Source organism: Poecilia reticulata, chromosome 8, assembly GCF_904066995.2.
Source record: "Poecilia reticulata chromosome 8, P_reticulata-male-v2, whole genome shotgun sequence".
In the NCBI taxonomy this organism is placed as follows: domain Eukaryota; kingdom Metazoa; phylum Chordata; class Actinopteri; order Cyprinodontiformes; family Poeciliidae; genus Poecilia; species Poecilia reticulata.
The window spans coordinates 22,609,349-22,621,561 of NC_088837.1; the positions used below are offsets into that span (position 1 = coordinate 22,609,349).

At 39.6% G+C, this 12,213-nt stretch overlaps 1 protein-coding gene across 8 annotated transcripts in view; it reads right to left on the reverse strand.

The window, feature by feature from the left end:
* The window catches only part of spop (speckle type BTB/POZ protein), an 84,608-nt gene that overhangs the window by 43,314 nt on the left and 29,081 nt on the right, over positions 1 to 12,213 (reverse strand). For 7 of the 8 annotated variants that reach the window (XR_014088724.1, XR_014088728.1, XR_014088726.1 and 4 more), the window contains one exon: positions 10,763 to 10,840. The exons of the other annotated variant lie outside the window; for it this stretch is intronic. The gene's annotated coding sequence lies outside the window, so the exon portion shown is untranslated. The remainder of the gene's footprint in view (positions 1 to 10,762; positions 10,841 to 12,213) is intronic. 8 annotated transcript variants of the gene reach the window in all.

A 12,213-nucleotide genomic window follows, 5' to 3' on the forward strand; every position in this document is an offset into this window, starting at 1 on the left:
GCTGGACGATTAAAAAATTAATCAGACGTTTAACCTGTAAAATTATGGAACAAGTTAAAATTTAATACAATTTAAAAGGAAATACAAGGAGGTCATTTTAGCAACATAAAATGGACGATTAATTAAGGAGTTCATACGTTTATTTATTTCTTCCTGCTCCTTTTCAAACAAGTTAAGATTTATTGTGGTACAAAAAATGGGTATTTTCCTTGTTTATGGGTCTGATTTTATATTTTGCTATCATGTTAGAAATAAAAACAAAAATGTTTCTTAAAAAGAAGACACTCTGGTGCTTTGATTAATCATGATCAATGTAAAAATTAGTCCAGTTTTTAAACTTCCCATAACGACAAATGAGATTTAGCATCAGCTGATCCGATACAGAAAACAGAGCTGGATTAACCTAAAATGTTTCTTTAAAAAAAAAAAAAAAAAATAGAGATAAATTTACTCAATTACAAATTTATTTGATACACCAATACACGACACTCACTGCAAAAAACTGGTTGAAAATACTATTATTGGTCTCGTTTCTAGTGGAAATGTCAAAATAAATTTGAAATTGGACAAAACTACCTTACAAATAACTTCCAGCAGGATGTTGGATCATGTTTAAAGTCAAATTATCAGATTTTAAAGTGTAAATTTAGAAATATTTGTAAGGGATTTCTGTTAACGTATGATGTCAAACATGACTTTTTATTAAATCGCCGTATCGATCATGGACTATAACTTAACATCGGTTAAAGTTTATATGAATTTCAAGAAAAATTAGCAGCAAAAACCAGAAAAAAATGTGGAAATCTGTGGATTTTGTGTGAATTTTGCAGATTTGTGAAAAACTGGAGAAATTTATTGACATAATGTGGATTCAGGAAGGCCACATAAAAATCTTCGGCGGGCCAGATTTGGCCCCCAAGCCTTCAGTTTGACACATGTGCAACACATGAGCCATTGTACATGAAACAATGTGTGTAGATGTTTAAAAAGTACAGTAAAATACCCTGAAATTTGCAGTTTTAATGTAAAAAAAATTTGTTTAAAGGACATTAATTCAACTTTTCCAAGGCACAAAAATCCATTTCACTCTCATCTGAGCAGGGGAGCAGCGGAGCAATCTCCATCAGCTCTGCAGTCATTCTCCTGTAAGATTCGTCTTGTTTAAAGAACTCAGCCTTAATATGCATTGTATTCATATTTGTACCTCCCGGCATCAAGTATATAAGCAAACCGAAGTGGTATTCCAACGCACAGGCAGTCCACAGGCACTCAGCTTTCTTAATTAAGTCGCTTTGTTTTTATTTGGCCTTTTTTCCTAGAGGCCTGAATTAAATTGGATTCCAAATGATCCAGAACCGACGGAGCGATCTTTAGTGCCATATTCGTAGACGGCGTGCTCACTAAACTGTCACAAATATGCAGGCAGTTGGGTAATTTTCTCCAGTGACAAAACGAGTGAAGTAGCGAGCGCCCAGGTCTCCCCAGAGGCATGCTGGGAAGATTTGAGGAGGGCATACGGCGGGAATGGGACGGGGCGCGCACCACTCACAGCCAAAAGCCCCTGAGACACAACAGGACTGGAAAATAATGTCTCTCTTGTCCACTATTTGCTATATTCAAAGTTTTCACAGGACATTAAATGCATCAAACAGCTCAAAGGCCTGTTTACTGCCCATTTCACAAAACTAAATATGGAAAAAAATGAAGTTATCTTGAGTCTGACACAGAATTACGAGGTCGAATTCAAGCATTTCACCGTGCAGGTTGAATTAAAAAGGAAATAAGGGAGAGAAAATTAATTTATGGGTGTGAAAAGAAGAAGTCGCAGGTCTGAATGAGCAAATGAGGCAGCGAAGGTTCACAGGGGGAAATGTTTCTCAGCAGGAAAAAGTGATTTCCCTTTCAACACAACCTGCACCGCAGGGGGTTTTACACAGCTCCGCTGCATACGCCTCCGATGCGAAGCCGCTTCCGCCTCCCGTCGCAGCCGCCCGACATTTCCTGCTTCCTGTTCGGCCTGCCGCGGGGCGCCGGGGAGGAGAGCGGGCGGCGATAAACCTGGTCACATCTGGCCTCAACTAATTTCTGCTCCACACAAGTTTGCTGCTTTTTCCAACCAATAACATAACCTAATTAAAAAAAATAAAAAAAATCAGGGATTGGAGGCACGCTCATTTCCAATTCATCAGCAGGAGCGAAGCAAACCCAGACTTCTAAAAAGGTTGGGTCTTTTTTAATTAAAATCAAAATTGCCCCACGCCACTTTCAATTATATATTTACTGGAAATGGATCCGAGCCGAGGTGATTACACAAACCCATATGGCTATCAGTAACTCGCATTATTAGACACACTTCTGGAGTATTAGACACACTTTCCACCTCCAACAAATTTAAACATCCCACAGGCAAAGGTGTGATGGGAGCTTTCTTTAATTTATCTTCAAACTCGCAAACTTTTCTGCTGCACATAGACTTCTGAGTCACTTATCTTTAATTGCTTCTTACATTAAATAAAGAAAACACAGAAATTAAAACTTTTCTTTAATTTTTATGTTCATCAAGGCTAAAAAAAAATTAGTTTTTTTTATTAAATCAACCCGACTCCTTTGAGGACTGAAAACTTTAGAGCTAACCAAGAAAAAGTGGAGGATAAATAGTATTTTATCTTCTTATTCAAACTTTTAGGATTCACACTAAACATCTACAAGGGGAAAAATAGGTGAGACATTTTTACAGTTTAAAGTTTACAAACATTAAGCTTTATTTCATGTTAGTGTGTTATCATTTATCAATGAAGCAAACCTCTGTGAAATATAAAAAATTATATTTGAGATTGTTGAATTATTCACACAAGGTTAAAAAAAAAGCTCAATATATAACAACTATTTGGCTCAATGTTAAATAATAGTTGGGATGAAGAGCAAAGAATACAGAATAATATAAATAATGACAAAACAGATCATTTTAAAAATGGTTTAACAACATTAAAAAAATAAAATGGTAATACTTGGTAAGTTTTTGACTTTTTGCAGCCACTTTATGAAAGAAGCTAAAAAAATTCAGCACACGCTAATAAATGTGATAAAAGTGAAAAACTTAAATACAAAGTGCGGCTGCCTGCTCTCTGTCCCACTGTAACGTCACCTGCAGAGCTGATTAGCTAGCTTGGATAGTTAGCCGATTCCAAGCGACGCGCAGTGAGAAGAAGTGGGACATTTTGTTAGGATCTACAAGCTGAAAGATAAACGATGTGGGTGAGGGCCCAGACTGGAGGCGTCCAAGGTCGTCCTCCAGGACGGGCATCATGCTTGTTTTAGGCCTCTGCCTGGTTCCACACACCTGGATCAAATGACGGCTCGTTAGCAGGTCTCTGCAGAACATCGACATGCAGAGGAAGCAGTAACTGCTAAAACGAGCAGCATGCCGAACCCTGGAGACCGACTCTGGACTCTGCTGTGCTAAAGCATTCCTTCATTTCACCAAAACGCTGCAATGAGGCCAAGATGCCTTGGCCTCATTGCAAGACTTGAGCCTTGAGACTCAAGGCTCAAGTCTCCAAGTCTCAAGGCTCAAGTCTCAGCCTTGAGTCTCAAGGAGTCACAGCGATCACTGAAACCAGCAGTGTCAAACTCATGTACGTTTTGGGTGAAATAAAGAGCCTGAATGCTCTTAAAGGGCAGGTTGTCATGTAAATGCGACTTTTCATATAAATCATTGACTATAATCTGACATCAATTAAGGCTGAAGCAGCTGCTTAGTACAAGAAAAGTTTCTGACAATTTTTGAGAAAAATCTGCAATAAACTCTGTTACATGCCTGTCAGGCTGTTTGTTTCTCTTTCCCCTACCCCCCTCTTTTGCTAGTCTCTTTACAGGTAGTAGGGGAATCTGGTGTCAATCTCCCCTGATTGATCCTCGTCAACTAAGGCTCAATCAGCATCCAGGGAGGCCTGATATAAGCAGCCCAGCTGGGGAGCTGGAGATCTCTCTCTCCAACTGACTTTGTTACCTGACGCATGTCTTGTTGCTCTGTGTGAAGGTTTGTGGTGGGAGTTAGAGGGTGAGGTAAGTTTAGGGTACCCTGTACATGTCATCACGTAGGTGTTTTTCTGTTAGATACATTAGGTAAGTAGGTGGGTGCCACCCATGTAAAGTTTTGGTGGAAACTTTTGTTCGATTAGGTAGGTAGGGTTTTTGTTTTCTATTTCTTTTCCTTAGCATAGACGGTAGTTAAGCCCTGTTTTGTTTTATTATTTTCCTTGATTTGGCATCACCTAACCGTCCCTTTCTCCCCTACAGTTTGTACAAGCCTTCTGGGATTTTTGTAATCAATAAATCCCTCCTTTTTAAAACATTCACCTGGACTCTGTCAAGTTTTTGTGGTTGTCGTGTTACTCCCCTCCTCCTCACAAAGGGGGGGCCGTAACACAAGTGGGGGCTCATCCGGGATCACCATTTTCCCTGAGCTGTAGACATCCACAATAATTTGTCTGTTTAGAAATGAGCTTCAGCTTAGAGGAGTTTGTACAGGCTCCTACCCATGAACAGCTGGAACTGTATTGTAAGGACGACTTGTTGTGTCTGGCTGAACATTTTGACATTTCAGTGAAAAAACACTTTTCAAAAGCTGAAATTAAAAGCATTGTTCAAAAACTGAGATTAAAGTCCTAGCAGACTCAACTAAAATGGATGTAGATGTTTGTGCTGTTCCTTCTGTTGATCTAGGACTCCCTCCTTCGAAAGATGGAGTTGCTGTAATGGAAACTCCCCCAAAGGGGTTGGCAGAGCCACAGGTGCCCCCTGCGACTTTACCACGGTACGATCCGGTGTCACCAGAGCTCAGTGGCTCCAGTGGTAATGTCAAACTCGAGGTTCGGCTGGCTCGCCTACAGTTGGAGGCACAGGAGAGGGAGTTGGTAAGAAAAGCCGAGTTTGATTTCAAACTTAAAATGCGCAAGTTGGAAATTGAAGCCGAAAAAGGGATTAAATTGAAACAGCTTGAGGTAGAAGCTATGAGGCTTTCACGTGGCAACTCACCTCCTCCATCTGTGAACTCTGATTCTCCACAGGTGGTGTCAGATAAAAACAAGTTTGATGTCAGCAAGAATATTGCTTTGGTGCCTGTGTTTAGGGAGTCAGAAGTGGACTCTTACTTCAATGCATTTGAGAGGATTGCTGTGGCACTAGAGTGGCCAAAGGAGATGTGGGCTGTGCTATTGCAGTGCAAGCTCATAGGTAAAGCACAGGAGGTTGTTTCTTCACTGTCAACAGAAGACGGCATGAAATATGAGGTGCTGAAAAAGTCAATCTTGCGTACTTATGAACTTGTACCTGAAGCTTACAGGCAAAAATTCCGGAACCATAAGAGGTCTAATGGCCAGACCTATGTGGAGTTTGCACATGAGAAGGGACTACTTTTTGATAAATGGTGTGCTGCAAGTGAGGTTAAAGGTAACTTTGAATCCCTTCGCCAACTAATTCTGTTGGAAGACTTCAAGAACACATTTCCTGAGAGATTGGTAGTTTTCTTGAATGAGCAAAAGGTGGCCTCTGTCTAAAGCAGCTATTGTTGCTGATGAGTTTATGTTGGCCCACAAGAATGTATGTGTCTGTACCTCGTGCAGATAAAGTTTTGAACATTCGTCAACAAAAACCTGACCCCACTCAGTCAGAAGCTAAGGCTAAGCAACCACCACTTTCTCCACGTGAGGTAAGGGAGTGCTTTTACTGCCATAAAAAAGGCCATGTCATTGCTGACTGCCTTTCATTAAAGAGCAAGGCTTTGGCAGCACAGACAAAAGGTGTTGGGTTGCTTAAAAATGTGTCACACTCCAGCAATCAGACTGCTAAACATGAGAATGAACTAGATCCCTGTTTCATACCCTTTGTTACCCAGGGTCTTGTTTCCTTAACAGGGGATACAAAAGATGGCCGACAAGTCAAAATATTGAGGGACACAGGTGGCTCCCAGACAATCATTCGGGAGGGTATTCTGTCTTTACTTGTCAGTCCAAAGTGGTTGTCCAAGGTATTGGAATGACTTTAGTATCTGCACCACTGCATAATATACACACTAACTCGACTCTTGTGAGTGGTTTTTGCAGGGTTGCTGTCCTGCCCACCTTGCCCATAAGGGGGATTGATCTCATTCTGGGGAATGACTTGGCTTGTGGAAAGGTATTACCTGTGCCTGAGGTGTTGGACAGACCTGACACAAGCGTGGACTTTGAACCAATGCCTAACGTTTTCCCTGCTTGTGTGGTCACGCGGGCCCAAAGAAATACAGTCTTGACTTGTCTGACTCTTTTCTTGCTGCAGAGCAGACTCAAGCTGCTGGATCAGAGACTGAACTCAACAAGTCTGAAAATGTATTTCCTCTTCCAGGTCCAGATATGATGAAATTACCAGCTTCCAGAGAGGAATTCATTGCTGCTCAAAAACAGGACACGACTCTGCTGAAATGTCATTCTTCTGGTCTTACCCAGGAGGAAGCCCAGGGAAAGAAGGTGGCATATGTGTTTGATGGTCTTCTGTTGCGACACTGGGCTGGTGAAAACTTGGAGGACTGGAATACTATTTATCAGGTGGTTGTGCCAACGAGGTACCGCATGCAGGTGCTAGCATTAGCACATGATCATCCACTGTCGGGACATTTGGGTATAAATAAAACTTATAACAATGTTCTTAAACACTTCTTTTGGCCAGGTCTCAAGTCTGATGTTTCACTTTATTGTCGTACTTGCCAAGTTGCAGGCAAGCCAAACCAGATTATACCTCCTGCTCCGTTGTGCCCAATTCCAGTCATGAGTGAACCATTTGGAAGAGTGATTGTGGATTGTGTGGGGCCTTTGCCAAAGTCAAGAAGTGGAAACCATTTCATCTTGACAATGATGTGTGCTTCCACCAGGTTTTCTGAGCCCGTGCCCCTGTGGAGGATCACAGCTCCCATGGTTACCAAAACTCTGGTAAAGCTTTTCTCAATATTTGGTCTTCTCAAGGTTGTCCAAACTGACCAGGGCACAAACATCATGTTTGCCCAGGCACTAAAACAGCTGGGTGTAGAGCATGTAACTTCAAGCTCTTACCACCCTGAAAGCCAAGGCGTCCTTAAGGTTTCACCAGACATTAAAAGCAATGCTGAGTAAATACTGTATGGATACAGAAAGGGACTGGGATGAAGGTATCCCATTTATATTGTTTGCCGTGCGTGGAACAGTTCAAGACACTTTAGGTTGTAGTCCTGCTGGACTTGTGTTTGGACATGAGGTTAGGGGACCTTTAAATGTCCTTAAAGATGAGCTAATCTCACCCTCTCACTCTGTAAAAAGTATTCCAGAGTATGCTTCAAAGATGAGAGAGCGCCTTCATGCAGCTTGCGCTCTTGCGCAGAATGCCTTGGCTTCAAAGCAGGTCAAAATGAAACATGACTGGAAAGCAGTGACTCGTGAGTTTCACCCTGGTGATAAGGTTTTGATCTTGCTACCCATCCCTGGCTCTTCTTTGGAAACGAAGTTCTCTGGATCATATGTGGTAGAAAAGAAACTTGGTGAAACGAACTACTTTAAGGTTGAAGCCATTTCCCGTGTAACATGCGTTTCAAAGTTGGCTGAGGAGGATATGGTAATGCGCAAAGATCCACCACAAGTTGCAAGGCTTAGTAATAGTGAAATACTGGCTAACCTGCCTGACTATCTGTCACATTTATCAGATGACCAAGTGGAGGACATTACAAAACTCATATCAGACTTCCTATGTCTGTTTGGGGATGTTCCTACCAAGACTAATGTGGTGTCTCATGACATTATTTTTGCCAATCCTGCACCTATAAAGCAGAGGGCATACCGTGTCAATCCTACAAAGAGGGAGGTTATAAAAAAGGAAGTGGAGTACCATACCATCCCTCCTTTTTAAAACATTCATCTGGACTCTTGTCAAGTTTTTGTGGTTGTCGTGTTACTCCCCTCCTCCTCACAAAGGGGGGGACATAACAAACTCCTTATGTTTTAGTGCAAAAAAAGCAGGGATTTGTTTTTTGTGTGAATTTCCACAATTCTCAAAAAACTGGAGGGACTGATTGATATAATTTGGCAGTAAACGGATAAAAACTGCACGGATTTGACTGATAATGTTTAAGCACATTTAGTGTTTAGTCTAGAATCTAGAAGGCCACATAAAAAGCCTCGAGTTTGACACACGCAACTTAAACGAATGTTAACCATTTAACACTGAGTCATGAAGAAGAAGTGGTTAGCAGCTAACGTTGATGTGTGTTTTGAAATTTGAGTAGTAGGTTGTACAGCGCATACAGAAGTAAAACTAGCCTACCAAATGTGGTGGAGCTCAGCCTGGGTTGCTAGGTGATGGGCAGAATTCCGCTGGGGTTGCTAGGTAACGGGCAGTGCCTGCTAATTTGTGACGCTCTGTTCCGGAAGTCACTTTCCAGACACCGAAAAACATTAAGCTAATGCCAGAAATGAGTTGTGTGAGGTTTTTAAGGACTTGGATTATTTTTTAGAAAAAAGTAGAACCCCAAATGGAAATAAAAAAACATGAAAAATGTGAATTTTGCGCAATACGTCACTGTTTACACTTTTGTAAACGCATAAGATTTGCCAAAAAGTACTCTTTTTTTGCCTCTTCTACATGGACAATGAGTCATTTGTCTTGATAAATGACTCATTGTCTTAATGACACACTTTTTGTCAATAAATAGAATCAGTAGACAGTAAATACAGAACAAAGGAAACTAGAACACTTATTAAAAAGTACAAGAAATTTGGACATAATGTGAGATGGAAGCCATCTTTGTTTGGTGAAATGTTTCTTTTTGTGTGTGATTTGGTTGTTGGGTTATTGTCAAAAATATTGTCTCTTAAATAGCAAGTTGTTGAAATCCACGGAAGTTAATCTTTAGCAGACATTTGCTTTATAATTTAAATCAAAATACTTAGCATAAAGTATTAGTGCCCCATCATTTTGGAGGGAATTCAACAATGCCTGCAAATTACTCTTTGTGTTCAAATTATGTTCCTGTTCTCTCAGACAGAAATGTTATATTTTAAACAAAGCAAACATTGCCTCACACAGAACATTTAATTATGCATATATATTTCAGTGTATTAACACGTCAGCCGAGTTAAAGTGGTTTTATTCTAATTAAAACACATTTTATTTTAAAAAATAATTATAATTCTAGCTTTCCACTGTGACACATATTCTGCTGCGCAGCCAGACATAAGAATCATGAAACACTCAGCTGACCATATGGACTGTTAATTAAAATGTTAAGCATATGGAGGCTTTAATTTGTGGAAGCTATTTAAACTAAATGTTCAGCTTCTACTTTATGAAATTACATCATGTTTATTAGCTGAAGCTCCAGGGGTTCTGCCAAGAAAAAACACAACACCCAAAATATTCTGCTACGCCAAGTTTCAGATACATCAAACCAAACGAGTGCCAGAAGTTAAAAGGACAAACCGAGCAAATACATATGTTTTTCTGTATGAACCATCTGGGAGCAAAAGGCTTTTATTTAATTGTTCTTTCCTTATAAACTGCACATATGTTTGCCTTTACTCTCAATTTTAGTTTTTGTTCTGTAAAGAGAATTGCAGCAAAGCTTAACTGTCAAATATTTAACATCTAAACCAAATGATCACTTCATTTCCAGGCAGTTTGATGACAAAGTGTACAGATAATTCAGTCATTTCTTCAGCTGTTTTGCATTCAGTCTCCATTACAAATGTTAGTCTTGTGGACAACTCCATAACATAACTCCATAACAACTGGAACTTTCGATATCTAGCAAGTAATTTTCACAATTTACCAACTACTAAGAGTGTTTCATCAGATTAAACTGAAAAAAAACACTTCCTGCTACAGTCCGGGTGAAATTACCGTAATAACCCAATTCTGGCTGGAAAGTACGACGCCTCACCTTTCCAAAACTGCAGGAATTTTTCAGATAGTGCAAAGTATCGCAGAGTTACGGTACTGCTTGTAAAACTGCAGTACACAAATATAACCTTCAAGATAACAGTTGTGTGCTTAAATATTGTTTTATTAATCAAATCAAAGTGTTTTTTTTATGTTACCCAGTTTTACTGCAATTAACATATCAAGTTTTTTTGTGCTAATTCATAACTGTAAACTTATAGAAAATTTTCCAGAAAAATGGTCAAACATTGGTTTATGGTGATGCCAACTCCCACCTGCAGGTGGCAGCATATTTTACTTCCATACTTCTGCCTTATTGCATGTCAAGTTCAAGTCTGTGATCGATTATTTGAAAGTAATAAAAAGTCGCATCGTCATACATGAGTGTAAATATTGCAAAATTCCTTGCAAATATTTCTAAATTAACAATTTATAGCAAAAAATTTTATTAAAAAGATTTTTTAAAAAAGCTAAATCCTGAAGGGATTGATTGATGTGAAAAACTGATTTAATAGTAAGAAGAACTTATCAAATGCAGAGATGGTTCTAACCATTTGTTTATTGGGTTTATTGGTATATTTTAGCACAACTGGCCCTTTAAGAACCTGAAGAAAACAAGTAGCTTTTCTTACTGAAAAGCTACTTTTAAGGTAGTTTTGTCTTTTTTTGTCAGGTTTTCTAAGATATTCCCACTTAAAACTTGACAAAAATACTTGGTAAGGTTTGGACTTCTTGCTGTGAACCTTAAGATCCCAAACGATCCCTTGAAATAACTTGAACATTATTCAACACTTATCAGCTAGAATAAGAATATATCACCAACCATTTGAGCTGAAAGTGAAAATGTTGATGGCCTCTGCCATTTCCTTATGATTGACGTAGGGAACGACGCCACTTTGATCTGGACACAAAAGACAAAAAAAAAAAACTTTATTTATATATTCTATACGGGTAAGAGGCGTTGGTCAGCCTGGACTTCAAAACCGCTCATCAAAACTGCTTTCATCTCGATAAACACTGACAACAAACGACGGGGAAGAAGAAAGGATATCGTCCAAGTGACAACAGAAACAACTTTGCAAAGACATGGCGGAGATGAAAACGCATCGTCTGAGACAAACTTTATCCGTCTTGGCTCTTCAGAGGAAACTGATGTTTGAGCAAGTGATAAATACAGCTGCACAGCACAAGTCACCGAAAACGAACAAATCATAAAAAGCTAAACAAACACACGCAACAATAAGGCAGAATAAACAGGAGCATTTCGCAATTAAGAAGGCAACTTTAAACAGTTTTCCCTGTGAGTCACTCAAGTTATTTCTACTGACAGTCGACTTGAATTCATAAGAAAAACAGTTGTCACACTGAAGATAATGTTTGTCGTCTTTTCATGGTTTCCAAGTAGTAAAAGCTGTTTCATAGTGAGGAAAACAAATAAAAGCTTTCAGTTCCACATCTACTCTCCTCCTCCGGCAAATTGTCGGGTTTTTTCTCCAGTTGATACAAAATTGATGCAGCTGAAAAAGAGAGATTTTCTTTATATTCCAACTCTTTTTATTCCCCCCCTTGTCAAACACTGAAGCCATTTTAGCTGCAACACATCTCAGCAGCTGACGGTTCATCTGGACTCTTGGCAGAGATTTATTAGCAAATGCTATCGTTTCCTTCAGAACTTGGAAACGAGCGCGCCGTTCTGGAGAGCTCTTGTTTTTGTAATTCCTCTAACAGATTTCCCCTTTCATGACATTTGAAATAAAAATTTCTGTCCTTAGCTTACACTGCCTCGTAAAAGTATTCACGCCCCCACAACTTTACAGAAATTAAACATTATTAGTGCGGCACAAAATTGACGCTACTATTGGTTAAAGGTGACCTATTATTGCTTAAACAGAGAAAAAAAACTGATTACGTTTATTTGCACAAAATAATTCTTAGATAATGAGTTGTTTTAGGGTGTCTGTCACTTTAAATCCAAATAATCTGCTGCTGGCCACGCCCTCTTAATTCGATGTTTACACTAGCACGTGAAAATGGCTGCACCTCTGCTTTTAAAACCTTAAAAAGCAGAAGTGGAGCCTCCTGCACAACCAACAAGAATGCAACAAGTCGTTTCTGAATGGTAAATCAACAACAAAACCCTTGTCTTTTCCAGCAGCCATTGTACAGCACATGCAGCAGTAATGGTGCATTCAAGTGGAGCGTCAAAAATGCTTCAAGTTCGACGCTTGACATTTTGCTTCAGATGCGTCAAAATCGCTCTAGACGCACGTTGAG